Below are 23,786 nucleotides of genomic sequence, written 5' to 3'. Positions count from 1 at the left end.
GCGACCTCCACCCTGTGCGCAGCCTGGTGTTCAGGTGGTGGAGCTGCCTTGGCCGACAGGAAATTAAACACAGCCCCATCTTTATCACGCCCGGAAATGAAAGGTTCAGATCACAAGGAGGGAGCTGGCTCCCCTGCACATAATCAGGCACCTGCTGGAGAGAAGCCGGGCTGTACGAGGCACAGTGCTTGGTCTCCATCCCCAAGCGCCAGCACACTGGCCCCAGGGTGTGGCACTTTGGAGCCGGAAAATGGGTCAGACCCCCTCTCAGGCTTGTCAAAAGTTGTGTGGAACCAGCCACACTGCCAGGGAGGAACTGCCATGCCTGCCTGGGTACAGAGGCACGAGCAGGCGGGCACCACTGTGTGCATCAATGCCAAAGGGTTCAGGATTTCCTCTGCCCTCCCACAGCGCGGTGCACGCCCACACACACATATGTGCATGTACATGTGTACAAACAGGCACACATGGCCGCACACAAGGCACAGATGTGCACGCACCACACCCCTGGCAGGTGCACACACCACACCCCTTGCAGGTGCACACACCACACCCCTGGAGTGAGCCACAGGCACGCAGGTTTACACGGGTGGCACCCAGGTGTGAGCACACTAAGGCCAGGGGGCTCAGGCTCACCAGCAGCACATAAGGACATGCTCCCCAGGGGTGCACGTGCCCATGCAGACACAGGTACACACAAGCTTCATGGATGTGCTATGCAGACACCCACCACCCATGGGTGTCATGGACAGGCTCCCACAGGAGCACCCTGCATCCCCATCTCCCTTGTCACACCACCTCTGCTCCCCACATTACAGATACCCCACAGGGAAGGAGGGAAGCAGGAAGGACCCCGGGGGCAGAGTCAGGCTCTGGGATCACCTGTGGTACAGAGAAGGGACACATTTCTTCCAAAGGTGCCAACATAAATAATTTCCCTGGCTTTCCTCACTGCCCCCTCCGCATCCCCTAAATTCCAAGGAGAAGGCTGTCTCTGCAAGGGGCCGACAGCCCAGGCATCTCAGGTGCAGGAAGATGAACAGCCAGGAAGTTCTACCCTGCAAATAAACCCATGGAATTTAAGACACCACTCTGCTGGTAAAACGCAGCATGGCCACCAATCACAGCCAAATATTAACACTGACAAATAAAGAGAGTGCCCGCGCTCCAGGTGAAGATGAAAACTCAGCGTCCCCAGGGCAGGATGGAGCTTGCCCCTCAGCCAGTGCTGCCCAAATCTGCCCTGAATGGTGAGTGCCAGGTCCCCTGCCATCCAGCTCCACATGGGCACCTGCTCCCTGGAACCACCTGGATGTCTACTTACTAGCTGCCTCACTCCTTCATCTGAGTAGGTAATGAGCGCCTGCTGCAAACCCTCCTCTGTGCAGGGCCCTGGGGCCACGGCGGTTAGAAAAGAATTTGGTGTCCTCCCCAGGGGCCCCTTCCAGCTGGGGGAGATGGCCGCAGCATCAGAGATGCACGGACTCAGGGCTCCCAGCCTGTGGGGATCAGCAGAGAGTCTGCGAGCTGCCTGGGGGGCTCAGGACAACAGGATGGCAGGGAGGTGACTCCGAGGAAAGCCGTGGTGGGTGCGTGAGGGACGAAGGGTGGCCATCCCACCCTTGCAGAGAGGAACCTGCAGGCAATGCCTGGGTGCTCTCCAGCAGCCGTTTCTACAGCCTGGGTGCCCTTCCTTATCCATCCCACTTTTTCTCCTATGATAACCTTAGACGGCCCCTCCTCTGGCACCTGCCTTGTCACCTGTCACCTCTGGGTCCCCCAGCCCAGCACCCTGGCCAGGGCAGACATCACATGTGCTGGCAGGGTGTGGCTTGGAGGAACTTGGAGGGGCCGCCCAGCTCTCTCATCCCAACACCTAACACGGCTCAGACTGTCCTCAACCCTGGGGAGTGCCCGTGTCTGACTGTGACTAGAAGCAACTGGATGACTCTAGTGGGCACCAGACCAGCCTGCCCCAGCCCCTTCTGCCCATGGTGCAGGGCATGGAGCTGTCCAAGGTGGCCCAGGCCAGGCTGCAGAGCCCAGTGCATAAGGGCCTGCTGAGTCATGGCTGGTGCATGGCTGAGGGGAGCGGGTGGCATAAGTTCACAGGAAGGATGCTGGGGCAGCAGGGGCCTCCCCTGGGACTGCGAACCAACCCTACCACCAAGCCCCTCCCACGATGAGCAAAACCCTCGTCCCCCAGTTGGGGCCCCCTCCCCGAAGGCTGTGGGGCAGGAACTTGGACTTGCACTACCGAATTGCACACAAAATTACACACTGCTCCCAGAAAAGGGCGACACCAAATGAGCAAGAGAAGAAGTGGATGAATAAATATCACGAGGAAAGAGCATCCAGGAGGATGAGGTGCTGCTTCTCTCCGGATAACAGCGGTTGCTGCGTCAAAGCCATGCTGTGGAGCAACACGCATCTGGGCGGGTCCCGAACACACATTCTTACGTTGTGATTTATGCAGAAGGAAAGTCACTATGATCTGAGGATGGTCCCCAGCTGCTGTGTTAAGCTCTGCAGATTGGCTGTGGGCCACTCCACTATTCCAGGCTGCGTTGCCGCCACCTTGACCCCAGACTCTTCCCTCTGACGTCAGCCCCAGCAGAGACTCATGGTGTCCAGGCCACCCCAGGGCCAGCTGCCTCCTTGGGGCAGGGCCCAAAATGGGGCAGCTCTGGAGTCATCCACCTACAGTAGCTGGTGCCATGGGGAGATGGCCACAGCAGTGCTGGGGGTACTGCTGAGCCTGAGAAAGCCTGCTCGCCCTGCCGCTGAGCCTGGTCACTAAGCTGCCAACCACACAGCCCACCCCTCAGGTGCTACCTGACTGGCCAGGGCTTTGGCATGGCCAGCCCCCGGGCAAGCTGTTGTCCCTCCTAGCTGGCCTCCTCCTCTGTAAGGGGCGCAGGTGCCACGCACTGGGCAGGGCCACACCAAAGTGCACACTGGAGGGTCTCCAATCCCAGGTCACCCTCACCCAGGCGGTCCCCAAACCAGCCACGGCCAACCGAACACTCTCAGCCCTCAGGTACACAATTCGAACCAAATTCCATGGACGAGACGGTGCTGAGCCCTGAAACAAGGCCACCCCTACAACTCTGCCCTGCGGCCACTGGGAAGCTTCCTAGAGGAGGCATCAGGGCCTTGCAGGAGCTTCCTGCATAACGGATCGCCACAGCGAGCCGCGCACCGGGCAGCCTGAACGGTACACGTTCTTCTCCCATGGCGCTGGAGGCCATGCATCTGAGATCCACATGGCAGCCGGGTTGCAGTGCCTCTCCGTCTTTCTGGGCTGTCGCGACCCTCAGCTCAGCCCCAGCAGGTGGATGCCTGGAGCCTGCAGCAGATGCAAAGGCAGGGATGGGCTCTGCCAGGCCAGGGGCTGGCCCAGGACTCACCCCAACCCCAGGGTCCCATTCCCCAAATGAGAACACTCAGCCCAATACCTGAGTGGCCCCAAAACCTCCTTCTGGGACTACTGACAGGGCCAGGGCAGCCAAGAGCCAGGGTGGGTGGAGCTCTAGAGTGGAGCTCCCTGGCTCTCCCACAGCTGTTCCCCCTCATACCACACAGGACTCGCACACACGTGTGCATGCACACACACGTGCATGCACACACACCACACACGTGCACACACAGACCATACACACCCCCCACACGTGAATGTACATACCACACACTGACCAAACACGTGCCCACACACAAGCCACACACATGGGTCAGCATATACCACACAGAAAGACCACGCAGGCCACACACCACATACTCCACACACACACGGCATGTACACCCCCACACACCCCAATCTCTGCCCACTGTGAGGCCTTTGGGGAGGGGTCCAGGCTGGCCTGGTCTCCAGGCCACAGGGACAGGGTCCTCAGGGGTCCAGCTCCGAGTGCTAGGTGATGCTTGGCTGCCATCCAGTGCTGACCGCCCCTCTGCTCACGAGCTCCAAAATCGCCTCATTCTCAGAAAGGGGGGTTCAGAAGGGAGGGCGGGCCCACCAAGAGTCAGGAGCTGCGGAGGCCGCACCAGGGCTGCCTGTGGGGCATGATAGCCTGGAGGTGTCCCTGCTGTCTGGAGGTACAGGGTAGACCCGGGCCCCTGGGCCGCCCCTTTGCACCTGCCCAGCCTCTGGAAGGAGGCCATTTGGGAGGTTCTGGGGTCCCCTGGGGCTCTGGCAGGGCTGGGACAGTGGCGAGGCCTCCCCACAGGGCTTGGCACCCTCAGCAAAGCGCAGGCCCCTCCACCAGGCTGCCCCACGCAGCAAAGCACAGGCCCCTTCACCAGGCTGCCCCACTCAGCAAAGCACAGGCCCCTTCACCAGGCTGCCCCCCTCAGCAAAGTGCAGGCCCCTCCACCAGGCTGCCCCCCTCAGCACACTGCTGGTCCACCCACGGTGCCAGCAGGCTGCCCCCCTCAGCGTGCTGCTGGTCTACCCACGGCGCCGGCCTTTTCTTAGAGACAGGGGATGGTGTTTCTGTCTTTTCTCTCATCTTTTTTTGTTTTTAAATAAGGAGTTTGCATTGCTTTTATAAGACCAGAAGGAAAAACATTCAAAAATAAAGCAAGTAATCACAATTCCTTCTCCAGCGCCAACTCCCACAAAGCCCAGGCCGAGTGTCTGGGGAGTGGCCTCTGCTGAGAGGACATGGGACCTTGCAGGTCCCCCCACCGACCTTCCGCTGGGTTGGCCTGGACCGGGGGCCTCCAAGGGCTCCCAGTTAGCGAGGCCGTGTGCACACGCGTGTGCGAGGGGAGGGCATCGTGTGTGAGGGGAGGGTGTGCAGGGGGGAGGGGAGGGTGTCGTGTGTGAGGGGAGGGTGTGCAGGGGGGAGGGGAGGGCGTGCAGGGGGAAGGGGAGGGCGTCGTGTGCAAGGGGAGGGTGTGCAGGGGGGAGGGGAGGGTGTCGTGTGCGAGGGGAGGGTGTGCAGGGGGGAGGGGCAGCCACCATCAGAATGGAAAAGAACAAAGCTGCCTTTGGGGGAGTTTTCTTAGAAAGGCAGTGACATCATCGTGTGGCAAAAATCGGAAGTCAGAGAGAGAGATTTTAAAAAATAAAGAATCCACCCCTCCAGCCCCCAGGACCAGCCCCTCCCGGAACACATCCCCAAACTTGACTTTCTGTCGTGGTGCATATGGGTTGATCATATGAAACCTCCTTTCCATAGGTGGTGTTTGTCACGCATCATTTCACAGAGACCCCCTTCTGTGGGAAGAATGTGGCCACCTGGCACATTCTAAGGCAGCAGGGAACCACCAGAGACCACGGACCACTGTTCCCACTGCCCTGGCAGGGGGGCCAAGGGCCACCAAGGCCTCAGCTTCAGGCAGAAGCTGTCCCATAGGGCAGACCCCCACCAACACCCCCCCACTGTTCTCACTGCCCCAACAGGGGGGCCACGGTGCCCCCACGGTCTCAGCTTCAGACAGAAGTTGTCCCATAGGGCAGACCCCCACCAACACCTCCCCAACTGGGGAGCCTGGGCAGACCACTCACTTCCTAATTCAGAGTCCCCTGGCCTCTGAAACAGGGAGGCAGCCTAGCTCCTTGCCATACAGAGAAGACCCCTGACAGGCAGAGCCAGGTGTGAGCCGGGCACCATCTGTGCGCCATGTGGCTGGGGGAGCTTGCACACTTAGGAGCCCCCGCCCAGCCTCTGCAAGAAATTGCCCCGGGGTAAACGCCTCTCATCACCCACAGCGCAGCCCAGCCCTGCCCTGCCCACCCAGCTGGCTGTGTCTAAGCCAAAAAGGGAGACCACGTCCCAGGGGAAGCCCCCACTTAGAAGCACACCCCCCGTGACAGCTGAGATAAGCCAGCCTTGGTTGCCAAGGGAGCCCAGGCTGTGTCTGTGCTGGGCGCACAGGCTGGAGGAGCTTCCACAGGCCGTGGGCCCATTCATGTCCCTCATCGGCATGCAGGGGGCGGTGGGTGCCGGCATGCCCCCATGCCCACTCAGACGCCAGCTCTGAGCTTCCATGCAGCGTGGGACCCTCCACCCTCCAGCAGTGCTGCATGGTAGACCTGCCTGGGAGCCCTGCTGAGGGCCAGATCTAGCCTCCACCGTCCCAGGACAGGAACTGAGGAGTGGTCTGGTGGCCTCCAGGAGCCTGAGGCCTGCACAGCCGAAGAGCCTGGCGCCGGCCCCATCTGCTGCACTGGCACAGCGAGGCAGGGGCTGGACTGGGTTCAGGGGCTGCAGCACGCCCTCCACAACCCACCCAGGCTAGCACCATCATCACCTGGGTTCCTACAAACTTTACAGAAACAGCTCACAGAGCTGATGCCACAGGCCTTGGGCGGCGGGGCGGGGGGTGCGGTCACGATTTGGGACCTGTGGATGAGGGGAAGAGCAATGGAGAAAGTATCTGTCCAGCAAAACTCCCAGAGCCCTGCCCAGACCCTGAGGCCCAGACCCTGGAGAGCCCAGACTGCTGGCTCTCCAGGACCCCGGCAGGTGATGGCAGGAAGGATGCTGTGGACTGAGTAGAGGTGGGTACAGGTCCAAGTCCAGCCACTCTGTTTTTATGAGTGAGCCAAGTTTTGACAGGGGAGACGGCTGGACCCAGGGAGACAAGCGGTACCCCCTTCTTCCAGGTGCTAGGGGGGGGCTGGTGGGGCAGTGGGGGCACCTGCATGTGGCTTCAGGTGGGCATAGATCAGGCCCAGGCTCCAGGAGGTGTGACAAAGGGAGTCACTCAGGGGCCAGGGCTGGGGCCTCCCTGGCGGGAAACAGGCCCTCAGGGTGTCTGGAGCTCAGCCTGGGCCCTCTGGAGCAGCTCCTGCCACGTGTGGGGCGCAGACCCACAAACCGTGTCATCTTGCCAGGCTGTGACACAGATCTGGGAGGATGTCTGATGTGACGGATGACAGAATGAATATCCAAAATGACTTTGACAGGCACAGACCAAGAGGGTGGCATTTACCATTCACGAATGTCAGCTCTGTGCTTGGTCAGACCAAAAACAAGGTGCAGCTGAGGGGCCCCACAGGCCTGAGGGCAGCGGGCGGCCCGAGGTGACCCACAGTGCCACTGGGAAGGTGGGGCCCGGGGGCAGGTCCCCAACGGGGAGAAAAGGAGGCGCCGTGGGGCCGCCCGGAGTTCCCGTAGGGAGTGCTCACACACCAGCCTGTGTCCAAGTGACGGGTGGGGCAATGGGGTGTCCTCAGCCTGTCCTGCCCACCTGCATGGGCACCATCTCTGAGCTGGGGCCTGGGAGGAAGTGAGACCAGGAGAAGAGCTGGGCTTAGTGTCGGGGTCCCGCCTGTGTGCGGTGACCCAGGGCTTAGTATCGGGGGAGGGGTGCTGCCTGTGTGCGGTGTCCCAGGGCTTAGTGTCGGGGGGCAGGACGGGGTGCTGCCTGTGTGCAGTGTCCCAGGGCTTAGTGTCAGGGGATGGGGGGGGGGGTGCCGCCTGCGTGCGGTGTCCCAGGGCTTAGTGTCCGGGGGGGTGGTATTGCCTGCGTGTGGTGGCCCAGGGCCTAGTGTCAGGGGTCTAAGACACGTGTACCCTGTGACCAGTCATTTGCCTTGTAGGAGTGGCTCTCAAGGAAGAAGGTGTGAGCAACGCCAGCAACTGGACTGGCACTGCCAGGGCATGGTGACAGGACACACCTGCGTGCTCCCTGAACCCCCGATACCCGCAGGTGAGTGCTCTTCGCCACTGAGAATCTCCAGGTGTGTGGTTTCTAATACCCTGGCCGCCCCTTGCACTATGTCCTCAGCGACTGTCTTGTCAGTTTAGAAGGACAAGACTCCCTCTGCAGTGACCCCTGGGCAGGACAACCTCAGGATCCCAGGTCCCAAATCTGTGCTCGGCTCTGTTTTCAAGGCTTTACACAGGAGAAGACTTATTCATAAACCGGAAGGAGAAAGGCCTCAAGGAGAGTTTCTGCGGGTGTGGGAAATGGCTCGGCTGTGCTCGGCGGGCGGGAGTGGCTGCGAAAGTGTTGGGGACGTCGATGGTTTGGGCTGGACAGAGGCTGTGAGTTCTACTCTGCCTCGTCCCAGACACACCACATGCCCCACACATGCACACACACATGCACACACCCGAAACAGACACACCACACACCTGAGCGAGGGTGTGGGATTTCATTACAGATGCGAGACCAGCAGGGATAACGGCAGAGCTCAGGCTGGCAAGGCCGCCTCATGACCACAGGGTTTTAAAGGCACTTTGCTGCCGATAACACTGGCTCCGCACATCAATTAGGATGTTACTATTATTACCGCTTTTATTATGGGTGACACTAGCCAGCCAGTGTGGACCGAGGCCAAGAGACAAGGTGAGAAGCGCAGACAAGTGAGGAGGCGTCAGCAGGAACTGCTTTCGAGCTGAGACATCAGAGCTCCGGGGCGGAGACCAGCCACACCAGGCTTCCTGCCACGGGCACATGTGTGCACATGTGTGCACATGCCACCATGAGCTCACACTCCTCACAGGCACACATGCACCCCTACGCCACACTCATTTGGTGAGGTACACGCATGCACACAGATCCTCACACACAGGCACTCACCAGGAGCCACGGCCCTGTTCAGAGGCCCCCACAGGCATCCCCAGCCCTGCCCACCATACAGGTGTCTGTACCCTGACAAAGCAGGTGTTGGGGCAGAGCCAGTGACTCGGAAAGGCTGCTCACCTGCAGACACCTCCCTTCCACTCTCCCAGAAGCCCCTACCCAGGGCCCCTGCAGCTGGCCAGGCACATCATCCGGCAAGCCCGGCTTTGCTCACTTGGCCCCTACTGCCCATACCTTGGGGCAGGGGCCAGGAGGGTCCAGAGCCCTGGCCTCAGCCTCCCAGGGTCCTGCGCCTGTCCCGTCCAGCTGGACTACACTCTGCCCTACACTGAGGCTGTCCTCCTTGGGCACAGCTGCCCCATCCTGTCACTCCTGGAATAAGATGCCAGACTCCTGCTCAGCCAGGGCACCAGCCCACACCCACACTAGCTCTGCCCCAAGCTGCAGGCCTCAGGCCCAGCCATCTCCAGGCTTCACAGCAGCAGCCTTGGGGGCTCCTGGGGTTCGGAGGCAGCAGGGACCTGCCACGAGTGGGGGCACCATCAAGGACAGAACAGCAATTTCCAGGGAGAGTCTCCCCACAACAGAAGGCCTCATCTCCACTCGGAGCGACCCACACAGGCCCACAACAGAAGGCCTCACCTCCACTCGGAGCGACCCACACAGGCCCACAACAGAAGACCTCACCTCCACTTGGAGCAATCCACACAGGTAGCTCTGCTCCGACTCATAAGTTAAGTGCCTAATGTTTAGTCTTATCGCTGATTGTACAGACACTTAGTATGAGGATTAAAAACACAGAAAATGCACTCTTTAAGATCTGATGGAGTATCATAGTCTCGATATTTAAGTTACAGTGAAATCAAGTTTGTTATTAAATCCCAGAATCAACTCCTCCATCACAGTCTGACTTCAACAGAAGCAATTTTATGTGTGTGAGGAGATCATGGAAGCCCAGTTCCCCCATGGAACAGCCAGCGTCCGGTCCAGGCTGCCCTCACTCACATAGTTGTGAAACATAATGTTGGCGTTGCTAGCAAAGTCAACGATCTCAGGAAAACATCAACTGAAGCGACCTGGCCAGCTGACGGCAACGCCTCCCTGTGTCCCCACTGGCCGGCCCTTCTGGAATCTTCAGCTGGCTCCCACCACTGCCGGGAGCAACTGCCTGCGGCCTGGCCGTCTGGCCACTGCCTGTGCACCTGCAAACATGGGCAGGGCCCACAGGAAGTGTGTGGGTGGCTGGGAGGGAGGAGGAAGGCGCCCCGGACCTACAGCCCCTCCCGAGCTCTGCCTGGGCCAAGTGTGCCAAGAGCCGCCTGTGAAATCCGACAGAAGCAGGTGGAGAAGATGATAATACAAATAAAAAAGCAACAATGGCTGCGATTACAACAATGACCAGGGCTGCTCAGTCCCCCAGGACCCAAGCCAGAGCGTCTGTGGTTCAGCTCCCTGCACTGGCTCCTCAGGGACACTGAATCAAAAACGCCCAGTGCCACCCCCAGAAACCCCTTCCTTCTCTCGCAGGTCCCCAGGCTGCACCTGCAGAGGCCTGGGAATATGCCCTGCAGACACAGGAGGAACCAGGCCAGGACTGAGCATGGGTGCAATGCCCAGGAAAGGGGGAGTGCTGGTGGGACTCTGCCCCCCTTAGCTGGGATGGAGGGCTCAAGACAGACACACAGGGGCTGCTCAAGAGCCACTGAAATGTGCTGTGCAGTGACGCCTGGGAAGACAGACACCCTCATGGAGGAGGAGCTGCTGCTGGAAGGTTCTGGGCCCCCTGGGTAGGGACTGGGAGACGGTTGCTAGAGGCGGCCAGGAAGGCAGAGTGGCTGGAGGTCAGCCTGTGCTTGCTCTGAAGAAGACTGGGAAGCCCCAGCTCCTCCCAGGCCTCTACCAGCCTCAGGGGCCGCCTGCCCCCAGGCCCCTGGCCTCTGCTTCTCGCAGCTGTGCCCTCCACCAGCTACGCCTGCCCACTGTGCTGCCCGAGCACACGTCAACCTCTCAGGCCCAGCCCTGGCTGGCTTGGGACAGGCTGGCCCTGCTCTCTGGCCCCAGCTGGTGCTAGGTGGACGGAGCTCTGTTTGCATGCATCAGGTCACACTGGGGGCTGGCCCTGCTCTCTGGCCCCAGCCAGTGCTAGGTGCATGGAGCTCTGTTTGCATGCATCAGGCCACAACGGGAACAAGGCCGGCTGTGCTCTGCGTTCTCCGTCCCCAGGCCCCAGGCCCAGAACAGCCCGGGCAGGATGGTGGAGTAGGGGCCGCTGCCCGTGCACCTCCCTGACCAGGGCAGAGGATCCCCCCTACCTCAGGAAAATGGCTCCCTGGGACCCTGCTTTGGGCCAGACTTGCTTTTCCTCTTTGATGTGGACACAAACCAGAGTGCAGCAAGCTCCTCCCAGATGCCCCGTGTGCTGGCTCCTTCCTGTCCCCAAGCCCAACAAGGGCTGCACTTCATGAATGACTGGCAAAAGGCAGATGAAGGAAGGATTGTGTGAGTGAATGAGTGAGTGACTAAATGAGTCAGTGGCTGAGTGACTGTGTGAATGAATGAGAGAGTGAATGAGTAGATGAATGAGTGACAGGGTGAATGAATGAATGACTGACTGAGTGATTGACTGAGTGACTCAGTGAGTGAGTGAGTGAGTGAGTGAATGACTGAGTAAATGACCGAGTGTGTCAATGAGTGGTGAGTGGGTGAATCAGTGACTGAGTAAATCAGTGAATGACTGAGTGAATGATTGAATGTGTGAATAAGTGAATAAGTGAATGAATGAGTAAATGAGTAAAGGAGTCAGAGTGATTGAGTGAATGAGTGAGTGACTAAATGAGTTAATGAATGAGTGAATGAGTAAAGGAGTGAATGAGTGAATAAATGAGTGCGTGACTGAATAAGTGAGTTAATGAATGAGTGATGAGTGAGTGATGAGTGGGTGAATGAGTGAATGATTGAATGAGTGAATAAATGAGTGAATAAGTGAGTTAACGAATGAGTGATGAGTGAGTGATGAGTGAATGACTAAATGATTGAATAACTGAGTGAATGAATAAGTGAGTGAGTGAATAAGTGAGTTAATCAATGAGTGATGAGTGAGTGATGAGTGGGTGAATGAGTGAATGATTGAATGAGTGAATAAATGAGTGAATAAGTGAGTTAACGAATGAGTGATGAGTGAGTGATGAGTGAATGACTAAATGATTGAATAACTGAGTGAATGAATAAGTGAGTGAGTGAATAAGTGAGTTAATCAATGAGTGATGAGTGAGTGATGAGTGGGTAAATGAGTAAATGATTGAATAAGTGAGTGAATAAATGAGCGAGTGAGTGAGTGAGCGAGTGAGTGAACGTCAAGGAAAGGGACAGAGACTCTCCTCTGGCCATGACTTCTCGTCTGCTGAGTCTGTGCACCGGGCAGCTGAGGGCAGTGCACCGTCAACAGGCCCTGTGCCCCCAGGCCCTCTGAGTGACAAGCTGCCCCCTGGAAAGCGTGGGGGCCTCGCCCAGGCCCTAGGGAGCTGTTTCTCACCCACGATTGTGAGAAATAAACACAGTGGCACACACATCCCTGAGAAATCAAATCAACACTATAAATGAACATTCAATTTCTCAGTATTTCACCGTTTCCACGTTCTGGCTTCCTCCCATATCCTCATCTTCACTTTAACTAAAGATGACTTAATATGTAACTTTCCACAAGTCATTTAAACAAACACACTCACATGGTCACGACAACAGAAGCACCAGGACCCACTGCCACCCCCAGCCGCCCCCACCAATCCCTCCCTAGAGAAGCCTCCCTTCTTGGCTCCGTTCAGGAGGAATCTGCACCAAGAAAGATGCAGAGAGAGGGAAAAGAGAGTGATACAGAGCAAAGCATGGAGAGAGAGAGAGAGAGAGAGAGAGAGAGAGAGAGAGAGAGAGAGAGAGAGACAGACACAGAGCAAAGCAGGGAGCTCGAGAGAGAGGGAGGTGGGGAAGAGAGAAGGGCCCCTGCACGTGGGTGGTGAGCCCCGCTGAAGATAAGCTGTATTGTTTCAAGAACATTCCACAAACACACCCATGCTCCTGCCCGCTGGCCCCCTCTCTCCAACATTCAGGAATGTCTGTGCAACGACCACCTGCCCAGTCTCCCAGGCCACAGCCATGCTGGAACACTCTCCCTGCCATGGTGGGCAGATGACATTCGTGCCCTCCTCATCCCTTCACTGGTTCATTCCCCGCAAAGGTCGTGGGGTTCAGGTCGGCTCTGGAGTCCTCCAGGAGGCCCAGCCTCCTCCTTGCTGCCCAGTGGGGGCGGCCTGGCTCTTCGGGCTGCTGGGAGACCCTGTGGTCCAGCCCCTGGGAGCCCCCGGGAATTGCCTCCATGGGGCCTGGCCCCACCCTCACTCATCCTCGCCAAACTCCTGTCCCACAGGGCACCAGGAGCCAGGACTGAGGACGGCTGTGAGCACCATTCTCAGCCCCAGGAAGTGCACGCCTGCAGCTGTCTAGTGGAACTGAGGATGCTGCAGGCCCATGGGGTCTCTAGTGTTGTAGTCTATGCCTGCCACCAACTCTGCAGGCCAAGCAGTGACCTCACTCCAGCCCAGCCTCCGCCTGGGGCTGCAGAGACTCCGCCCTGGAGCCTTCAATTCTCTCTGCAGGGATGACGAGGAGACCTCCAGCCTCTGATGCCCCCCGTCAGGAGGGGTCAGGGCCTCCGCAGCCAGGTCCCAAGGCATCCATGACTGAAAAACCTCCCAGGGCCTCCGCAGCCAGGTCCCAAGGCATCCATGACTGAAAAACCTCCCAGGGCCAGGGCTCTTCAATGCCCAGCACAGAGAACGGCCTCCAGAGGGGGCTTCCCCAACCAAGGGGACCCTTCAACACCCAGGGTGCTCGCAGCCTCGCCAGGGCCTGGCACGTTCTGTGCGTCTTGTTTCACCCTAGTATCCCTGCAAGGGTAGCAGGCACCGAGCTCAGAGATCCAGGCCCCAGCCTGGCCAGGCAGCAGCGCAGTGGGCTTCAGGGCGGACCTCAGGGTGTAACTCTGGACCCCACCCCAGAACTTGGCACCAAAGGGGTCGGGGCAAAGCAAGGACAGTGGCCTTGGTTTCTTATTCTATAAAACTGCCCTGTGGGATTAACACCCGTCCGCCTCTGGACTGGATCAGAAAAGCCTCAACCCACGCCAGGCAGGCCCATGATAGGTGGGAGGCAGGCAGGGCCCGTGGCGGTAAGGGTTGAGGACGGTGGCCGGGAAGCTGCATGTATGGGGTCTCCCTGGGCCCACAGGAAACACCTGCACCCCAGCCGCTCCCAACTCCCAGGGAGGAGATGACCTTTAGGAAGACCACATCCGGCCTAGGCCCTGGAGAATGTGGATTCCTGGTTTTCACACGACACTCAGTGACAACGTGATGAAGGAACACAGGATTGCAGGTCCTGTACCGAGCCGTGTGTCTGGCTGGACCCCTGCCACCCGTACTGCCTGGGAGGTGGGCACGCATGTCTGCATTTTACAGGGGCTGGGGCTCAGGGGTCCCATCGCCCGTTCACAGCCAGGAGCTGAGAAGTTGCCTTTAAACCGGGCCGCATCCCAGCTGCCCCCCAGGCCCCCTGCTGTCCTTCCCACACTGCCACGCAGACCCTTTACATTCTGCGATGTCTAGCAAATGTCAGGAAACCTGGAGGGCATCAGATTTCCCCCTAAGTCCTCTCAATGTGAGATCCAGCCACGAAGCTGTGGTCGGGCAAGAGCAACTAATTGCCTGCTCCCAGGGCCTGAGTCTGGCTAATTTCTTCTGCAGTTAACACGGGGCTCGGGAGGCCGGTGTGACGCTGGGGCTGTGCATCTGGGTAATGAGGCAGCAGGGGCTCTGGTCCAAGAGCTCCCTCACACCGCACGGCTGGAGACCTGGGGACACTCACAGCAGTCGTGAGGATGCTGCCGCCTGGCAGGGAATATCCACGCGAGCCACTCAGTGCCTGCACGGGCCGCCCCAGTGCCGGGGCACCAGGACACCAGGGGAACCCCTCCAGGCAGAGGCCTGTCTACGTCAGTCCCTGCTGGAAAGGCCGGGCAGGCGTGTGTCCAACGTGGCCCTCATGGAAGGCATGTGGCTGGGTGGGGCTGCCCACCAGGGACCGCTCACCTGGGTGGGCTGCAGCTCCTGCCAGGGGAGCCTGAGGTTGCCCACTTCACCCTGGCCTGGCCTGGCAGAGGGGCCGAGACCCCGGAGCACACCAAGGGCCCCCTGCCTCTCCCAGCAGATGGCAGGTCATCCCAGCCCCGGTCCCCTGACCCTCCCCAGTAGGTGAGCCGAAGGAGCTCTGCCTCTGCCTGGCCCAGGAGCTCCGTCCTTAGAAAGGGCAGGGCGGGAAGCCAGACCCCTCCGGAACGTTCCTGCAGGGACTCCACGCTGCATCCCAGAGCGCCGGCCCCTGGCTGCAGGACACACCGAGTTCCCCTGTCCTCGGTGACCCTGGGCCTTGCATCCCAGAGCCAGCACGCACGACGGGCTCCCCCCACGCAGGTGCCCCTGGGGCACTGGGTATCTGGGTATAGGGGGCAGATTCGGGCTCACTTTGCTTTTCCTCGGGGGGCCTGGCTGGCTGGTTTCAGGTAGAAACAAAAGAAGCCCCACAGCCGAGTGCCCAGCTTCCTTCCCCAGCGCCTGGAGCCTGGGGTTCATCACCCCCGTGATTCAGGGCCCCGGTAGCCAGGCCTGCAGCCTGTGTGGCTTCTAGGCGGCCCCTGATGGAGGGCGGTGAAGACGTGGACACTGTCATTGTTCTGGAAGCGGCACTCACTGCACAGACTTCCATCATTAGCGCCTCACTGGGTCCACCTGGCCCCACCAATTATCCCGTGAACCTGTGTAGTAAGAAGGCGTGGCCACCTGCCCTGGGCCCGAGCGAGGCTGGAAAGTTGTGGACACAACAGCGCACACCTGGTCATCACACGCCGCTGACGACTCAACAAAGGCAATGAATAAAGGCCACGCACGCCCCAAGGCCAGGGCCGAGGCAGCAGTGGAGCAAGCCTCCTTCTCTCTGTGCCTGTCACCAGCTCTGGGCGCCTGCCCCTCTCAGAACTTCCCCACCCCACCCACAAGGCATCGTGTGCTGGTCAGTGCCAGGGCCAGGGAGTAACTTGGGGCAAACAAGGGACATATCATTCAGCGAGCTCTCCTCCAACCAGAGATGCCCAGCAGCGTTCTGCAAGCAGAGCCCCCTATTTAGAGAATCTAGAATTCGCAGGCTCCCACTCCACCTGCTCGTCCCCCGCCCCCACCCCAGTCAGGTCAGTTCCTCCCAGGCTGGGACTGGCTTCTCTGGGCTGGCTCTCTATGCAGCTTACAGGGTGACCCAGGGATCCCTGGACATCTGGGGCTCCCCAGCCAACACTGGAGCCCAAGAGGTTTTAAAGCACGTGACCCCAGCTCAGCTCCAATTTCCCAGGTGCCCGCACTCCTCTGCCGGGAGGACACTCGGCGTTGCCGGGTGGCATCTGCCCTCTCCCATCCAGGGGGCTGTGATCCAGGGTTTCCTGCAGAGGCGATGTGGACATGGACACAGAGCTGGTACTCTGTGCTAGGGACCGTCCCAAGCATCCCAGGGTTTCCTGCAGTGGTGATGTGGACATAGAGTTGGGTCTCTGTGCTGGGGACTGTCCCATGCATCCCACGTTGGAACAACCACAGCTGTCCCCAGACATCATCAAATGTCCCCTGAGGGGCAAAACCATCTCTAGTTGAGACCATGCAGTGTGACCCAACCTGTGACTCCCCAGTATTTAAAACATGTGCCCACCCCAATCTTAAGAGGATGCATGTGCCTTCCAGACCATTTCTAGGCACGAGGGACACAGGAAGGAGGTGGACTTAGCAAAACCAGCAGCAGCGAGGGTTGGGGCCCAGGGAGCTGCGGACTGTGGGGCATCCGGAGGGGGGCCTGGAGGCAGAGCTATGGGCTCAGCTGTGCTCCACAGTGCCCCGTTCCCAAAGCCCCGGGGTGCCGAGGCCAGGACGAGGAGGGGCTGCTGGGTTGCTCCGCCTCTGTCCTTCCTGAGCCAGAGGATGGGAGGCCTGGGAGAGGGCATGTGAGCTGAGCAAGCAGGGGAGAGTCAGCCCAGGGCCAGGCCCTGAGGGTGGGAGGGCCTGGATGGGGCTGAAGCAGAGAATCCCAGCAGGCCCAGCCCTCAAGCAAGCATTGCTGAAGTGGAGTCCACCTCCAGGGGAGCCGCTGGGGCCCCAGAGCACTGGTCTGGTGGGTCCCTTCCTTCAGGAGGCCGCCGGCAGGGCCTGTGGAGGGGCCAGGGCTTCCCCTCTGCCCAGCAGCCACGAGTGTGCTGTGGCCCTCACAGCTCCTCTCCTCTTTACTCAGGTTTAAGGGAAACGGAGCCCGGCTCTGCACTTCTTGGTCACACGGCACGCCTGAGCTCCCAGCTCCCACCCACAGCCCCAGGTGCCATCTCCTAATTAACTTGACACCTTCCACCTTGCAGTAGACTGGCACATGCAAGGACTGGCAAACACGCCAATGTGTCTGATACTTCCCATAACTGTTGGTGGCCGCGGAGCTGTTTGCAGCGGTGGCTATTTGTCTTAAGGAGAAACACCCTACGAAGGGGCCTAAAATCCTCCCGGGGGCAGCCATGCCCTGTCTCTGGCTCCAGAGGGACACAGAGCATGGCAGCTCTGCTTCTCCAAGCTCGTCCAGCTCAACAGCACATCTGGGAGCTCACCAGGTCCAAGCATCACCTCTCCTGGAGGGGGTGGCAAAGGCCCCTGGGGCTGCACAGGGAGCAAACCCCTCTATGCCCTCCTTAGCAGACCTGGCATCCCGCCTGGGAGAAAAGCCAGGCACAGGGCACCTGGGTACCTGCAGAGGAAGCTCTGATCGGCGACATGATCTGAACAGGAGAGATCTTCTGGGCCTGGAACCTGCAGGACCCCAGCAGGGGAGGGCAGAACGCCACACTCCAGAGGCAAAGGGGGCGATGACCAGGAAGCAGGAGGGGCTGGGACTGGCACGGAGGGTGTGCCAAGGCAGGGGCTCCTCTGACACCCCCACAAGCTGGGTCCCGTGGGGCAGCAGCCAGCCTCCCCGTGTCCCCACGCGCCTGGCCTGGGCCTGTGGAGATGTGGAACATGGTAGCCTGTGCTGCCAAATGCCCTGCAACTGCCCTCCTGCCAGCTGCGTCACCTCCCAAGTCCACCTCAACCCCAAGGACCCACCAGAGCCTCAGGCCAGACCTCACAGAGCCGGCAGAGTCACGTCCTGTGCCCACCCCAGCCTAGCCTGCAGAGACAGCAGGTCCCAGCCTGACCAGGATCGCATCCTCCGCTCCGGGCAAGGTTCCCCCACACCGAGCCTCCGCTTCCCTGCCTGGATGGTGGGAGTAAGGTAAGTGCACACACCTGCCTGCTGGGTCACCTGGGAGCATCTGGAGAATATGCAAACCCCCGTCCTTGCTGGCATGTGTTGCTGAGGTCAGCCTAACACGGACTCCACGGGCAGCCTCAATGCCCAGGCCAGGCCTGTGCCTCCCTCCCCCTCGTCCTGGCCATGGCCCTGAGGCCCTTACTCCCTGCAGCCTCCACATCAGCCCAGGCGTGGGTCAGGGACAGACACAGAGGGTCCTGCCTCAGCTGCACCTAGGGTGTGAGTGTCTCATTTTGGATGAGCCAAGAAAGGAGGCTGCTGGGTCCAACAGCGTGGGCCTCCCACGACAGAGGCTGCAGTTTCCATCCTGCTACTCGCCCCCATTAAGAAAGCTGCTCAGCCTCTCTGCAGCTGCCTGCTCTCCAAGCACAGCAGGATGGAACTACCTGGGGGGGCAGGGCTGTGTCACAATTTACAAAAACCACCAGCAGCAAGCATCACAGGCACTCTTCGCGTGCGCTGTCGCGACCCCTGGCACTGGCCCAGCCTGCACGCGGCGCCCTCTGGGTGCTGACGCATTTCTCCATCCTCGGTGCCTGTGGGGCTGCCTCCCCCGCCACCCCCAGACCTGCAGCTGCCGGGCACGTGCTGGCTCCGGGGACAGTGACGGAGACAACACATCCTTCACTGTACCAAGACTCTTACTGCAGACTTTCCTGTCTTGGGAGGAGCCAACTTGGGAGGTCCAGGATGGTTCAGAAAAGACTGAACTTCCAGAAAAATTCAACTATTATCAGGTTTCTTCTGCTTAACCTTCTTTAGGCACACATACGTGGTGCCAATGCCAAGCCGAGTGGAGATCATGTCTTCTGGCCTTGATGTGTATCCCGGCAGATTACAGGAAACAGAGGAAGCTGCAGGATCACCAGGAAGGGCTGCTGCCACAGTGAAGGAAAGGGGCCCCGTGGCCATCCTTCCAACATCCACGGAGCCCACACAAACCCACAAGACCGGCAATCCCACGGAGGACAGGAGGTCTCAGCACGGGGCTGGAGCAGCTGGCAGGTCCACAGGCAAAAAGGAAAAATGGTATCTAAACGCCAACCTCACACTTTCACAAAAACCAATTCAAAATGGACCTGAGACCTAAAGACGAAACACAATAATATGAAACTTCTAGAAGTAAACACAGGAGAAAAATCTATGGAGCCTTGAATTGGGTGATGAGCTTTTAGATAAGCATCAAATGCATACTCTATGAAAGAAAACCATTTGATAAATTAGATTTTACTAACATTACGAACATCTGCTCTACAAAGACACTGTGAAGAGGATGAAAAGACAAACCGCAGACAGAGATGTTATTTGCAAACGCAAATGCGATGAAGAATTGTTATCTGGAGGGCACACAAGAAAACCTTTAAGCTGAACAATACGAGCACAGACGACCCAATTAAAACATGGGCAAAGGATCTGAATGAACACTTCGCCAAAAAATTGGCAAATATGCATATGAAAAGTTGCTCAACATCATCTGCCATCAGGACACTTCAAATTGAAATAAGGAGGTAACCGCCACACACCTCCTAGAATGGCTCAATTCCAAAAACCAAAAAATACCGAATGCTGGCAAGGATGTGGCACAACAGGAACGCTCCTTCACGGCCAGCGGGGGTCCGATATAATGCAGCCACTTTGGAAGACAGCTTGGCAGCGTCTTACAAGGCAGAACATACTCTTACCATACGATCCCAAAATCACACTCCTAGGTACTTAGCCAATCGATTTGAAAACTTCTGCCCACACAGAAAGCTGCATGTGAATGTTTATAGCTGCCTTATTCAAAATCACCCCAAACTGGAAGCAATCAAGAAACTTTTCAACAGGTGAATGGATAAACAAAAGGTGGTCACGTTCACATAAGTGGAATCTTACTTGGGGATAACAAGATGCTGCCAAGCCACAAGAGACACATAGAAACCTTAAACGCTTACTGCTGAGGGCAAAAGGTCAGTCTGAAACGGCTGCATGCACCATGAATCCGACTCCATGACACTCTGGAAAAGATAAAACTACAGAGAAAGTCAAAGGATCAGTGGTTGCCGGGGTTTCTGGGGGGAAAGAGGAATGAATAGTTGGACCCAGGGTATTTTTAGGGCAAAGAAACTATTCTGTAGGATGCTGTGATGGTGAACACACAGCGTCATGCCTTTGCCAAAACCCCCACAATTCCACTAAAGAGTGAACTTCAATCTATGCAAATCTAAAATATCATTTACTAGGTTGGGCATTCCAGGCAGGACTTTTATCTGGCGTCAGGAGCATCTGTGTTGTAAATGTGTGAAACAACCTCCCTGAGGGAGCTGGGGAGAAAAGGAGCTCACCGGTGCGATTCTGGAAAGGGGTGAGGTCTGTAAGACTAAAAGCAAAAGGACCTGATCGTAAGCACTGTGCATGAGTTGATAAAGGTGCTTCCCGTAGGACAGACTCATGACTGCGATAGTGCTATACACGGACACTTGAACTGAACAGTGAGCTGCATGGCCAGTGGCCGGTGGGGGCCAGTTTCTCCCTGTTGCAGTGGGAGTTTACCGACAGGCAAAGGGAGGGGGCTAGAATAATCCACGGGGTGGTGATCAGAGTTGGAGACGCCCGCGTGAACTCCCCTTTAACCTCAACATAGATACGGTGGTTACACACGGTGTATTCATGGCTGTGAACAGACTGGTGGGTCATGCACATTCATGCATCTCCTCCCTCTGTCGGCCAAGAAGGCTGAGAAACAATGAATGACACTCCATTAGCAACAAGGATGCTGGACACCAAGACCAAGGTTTTTGTTTTTCTCTCTCTTTTTTTTTTTTCAAGACAGGGTCTCACTCTATTTCCCAGGCTGGAGTGCAGTGAAGCAATCTTGACTCACCATTACCTCTGCCTCCTGGGTTCAAGCAATTCTCCTGCCTCAGCCTCTCGAGTGGCTGGGATTACAGGTGCCCGCCACCACACCCGGATGTTTGTTTGTTTGTTTGTTTGTTTTTGTATTTTTAGTAGAGACAGGGTTTTGCCACGTTGGCCAGGCCGGTTTTGAACTCCTGATCTCAGGTGATCCGCCCACCTCTGCCTCCCAAAGTGCTGCGATGACAGGCGTGAGCCACCACACCCGGCCAAGACCTAGGTTTCTGGTAGTACTCTGTGATGAAAGAAACCCACACTCCCTGGGGTAACGGCTGTTTCTGAGACTAGGGCAGGAGCTAGACAAGATGAGCCAGGAGTCACTGGTGGTGCCAAGAAGTGAAGAAGAGCTCAAAACACACAGTCACTGATGGGCTGTGCCAACGGAGCCCACGAGTGCCAGGGGGAGCGCCCATGGCCAGAGCTAACATACCTGGCAACCCGGTAAATAAAGCAGCCCTGGATCGCAGCCTAAAGGAGAAAGGCATCTATCAGTCCACACTGATAAACAGTGAGAGTGACTGAATCGATTACGAAATGGGGAGAAAACGCATGTCTCCGATGCTGAAGAATCCAAGTAGAGTGGATGTGCCCTCCTCACGGAGGTGGCCTGTCCCTCCCCACTCCATAAGTGAGTGCTGCACCTAGAGATACTCTTCCAAGGAGCACCCTATGGAAGAAAGAGCGACCTCACAGGGCAGGAACCTGACGCACACGACCCCAGGCAGGTGCTCAAGGCCAAGTATGTGACACTCATGACAGTGGATGCCCCTGATAGGATGTGATGAGAAGGGCACTTCACTTTGGCATCTTCTTCCCAAACACCCACAGCCCGAGTCTAATCATGGGGAAAGCATCAGATTCCAGAAGAGGGTCATTTAGTAAAATACCCAACTTCGCTCCTCAAAAAACTGTCAGGGTCATCAAAAACACGGAAAGTCTGAGCAACTGTCAGGGCCAGGAGGGGTCCTAGGAGACGTGACAACTAATAATACCACGTGGGATCCTGGATGGGATCTCAGAAAGAAAAAGGACAAAACTAAGGAATTCTGGATACCATTAAAACTTTAGCTGAAGATGACAAGCCAACGCCAGTTCTTTAATTGTAACAAACGTGTATATGAATGTTAAAATGTCCTATTAATAATTATTAGGTGAAAAGTAGGTGCATAGTACATGGGAACGTTCTGAACTGTCTTCAAGTTTTCCATAAATCTAAAATTTTCCCCAAGAAAACGGACCAAGGTCTGTTAAAATATCTGTAGGAAATACGAAGGGCAATAGGCTTTCTGACGTGCACCATGAGGAGCCCAGCAGAGGCCTCGGGCCGCCGTGCCAGGCTCTGATGCGGTTAAATGGGGCGTGCTGGGCCTGCTGGCTCTTCCTCCTGCACACCTGTCTGCAGGCTTTCCAAGAAAGATGCTGAGCCCCGGGAAGTTCACATCAGCCTGGCACTCAGCGATGAGCTGCCCCCTTCCTCCACCAACCCACGCCAGGGACCTGGCCAAGACACCTGCTCAAAAGGTGATACCGACACCCGTCACAAACACATCACGGGCTGCGTCCCGTCCCACAGGTCACTGCGCAGGGCCACGCGACACGTCCCATCCCACGCAGCACATCCCGTCCCACAGGTCACCGCGCAGGGCCACGCGACACGTCCCGTCCCACAGGTCACCGCGCAGGGCCACGCGACACGTCCCGTCCCACAGGTCACCGCGCAGGGCCACGCAACACGTCCCGTCCCACAGGTCACCGCGCAGGGCCACGCGACACGTCCCGTCCCACAGGTCACCGCGCAGGGCCACGCGACACGTCCCGTCCCACAGGTCACCGCGCAGGGCCACGCGGCACGTCCCGTCCCACAGGTCACCGCGCAGGGCCACGCGGCACGTCCCGTCCCACAGGTCACCGCGCAGGGCCACGCGGCACGTCCCGTCCCACAGGTCACCGCGCAGGGCCACGCGGCACGTCCCGTCCCACAGGTCACCGCGCAGGGCCACGCGGCACGTCCCGTCCCACAGGTCACCGCGCAGGGCCACGCGGCACGTCCCGTCCCACAGGTCACCGCGCAGGGCCACGCGGCACGTCCCGTCCCACAGGTCACCGCGCAGGGCCACGCAACAGGCTGCGGCTGCTGGCGAAACCATGCTCATCCATCCCACCGCTGTCAGGGCATCCTGCAAGGTCGAAGGTGACAGCTGCAGTTTGTGCTCACCCCCGCCACCCCCTGCAGCCCACAGAACACATTGCTGCAGGGCCGAGCTCGCCCTCTTCTGGGCAATTACAGAGAGATGGAGAGGGCCGTCTGGAGTTAAGAGCTTCCGGGGAGGAAAACCACGTGGTGAATGGAGCGAAGTGTCCACAGAACAAGGAAGCGAGCATTGGGTCCCTGCCCACCCAGTAGTGTGCTTGGCTGTCACGGGCAGTCCCAGGTGGGAAGGTGGCCCTGTCCACGCAGCCAAGACCTCCAGGGGACCTGTTCACACCTGTCAACAGGACTCCAAAGAGGCAGCCAACACACCAAGTCAGGGCGAGGAGCCTGTTTGCTGGCAGAGGCGGCCACACAAGCTGAGCCTGCAGCGTGGGCTGTCCCGCATCGATACCACCTCCTCCGGGAATCCTCCCACAGCTGCGCCATTCTCCAAATATCCACAGCGTCGTACCACGGCAGGTGACAAGGACTCCCTCTATGGTGTAACTTTGGTCAGGCTCCTCCGAGCCCTCTTCTTGGCAGAGCCTCAACCTCGGCCAGCTGAGATCCCCTCCATGTCTGCTCCAGCCCCTCTTCCTCCTACTGACACCAAGCCCAGCTCCTCTGAGTGGTTTCTGTCCACTCCTTCACTCCAGAAATCCCCAGCGCCCCCTGCTGTAGTGGAGCTGAGTGCAATCTCTCCCCACCGCAAGAGTCTGGAATG

At 58.3% G+C, this 23,786-nt stretch overlaps 1 protein-coding gene across 2 annotated transcripts in view; it reads right to left on the bottom strand.

Moving 5' to 3' along the window:
* TAFA5 (TAFA chemokine like family member 5) overlaps positions 1 to 23,786 on the bottom strand; it is a 264,736-nt gene that overhangs the window by 105,642 nt on the left and 135,308 nt on the right. The window lies entirely within an intron of this gene.

Source organism: Gorilla gorilla, chromosome 23 (assembly GCF_029281585.2).
Source record: "Gorilla gorilla gorilla isolate KB3781 chromosome 23, NHGRI_mGorGor1-v2.1_pri, whole genome shotgun sequence".
Taxonomy (NCBI): domain Eukaryota; kingdom Metazoa; phylum Chordata; class Mammalia; order Primates; family Hominidae; genus Gorilla; species Gorilla gorilla.
The sequence above is the reverse complement of the archived record's forward strand: the minus strand, read 5'-3'. Positions and strand labels throughout refer to the sequence as shown.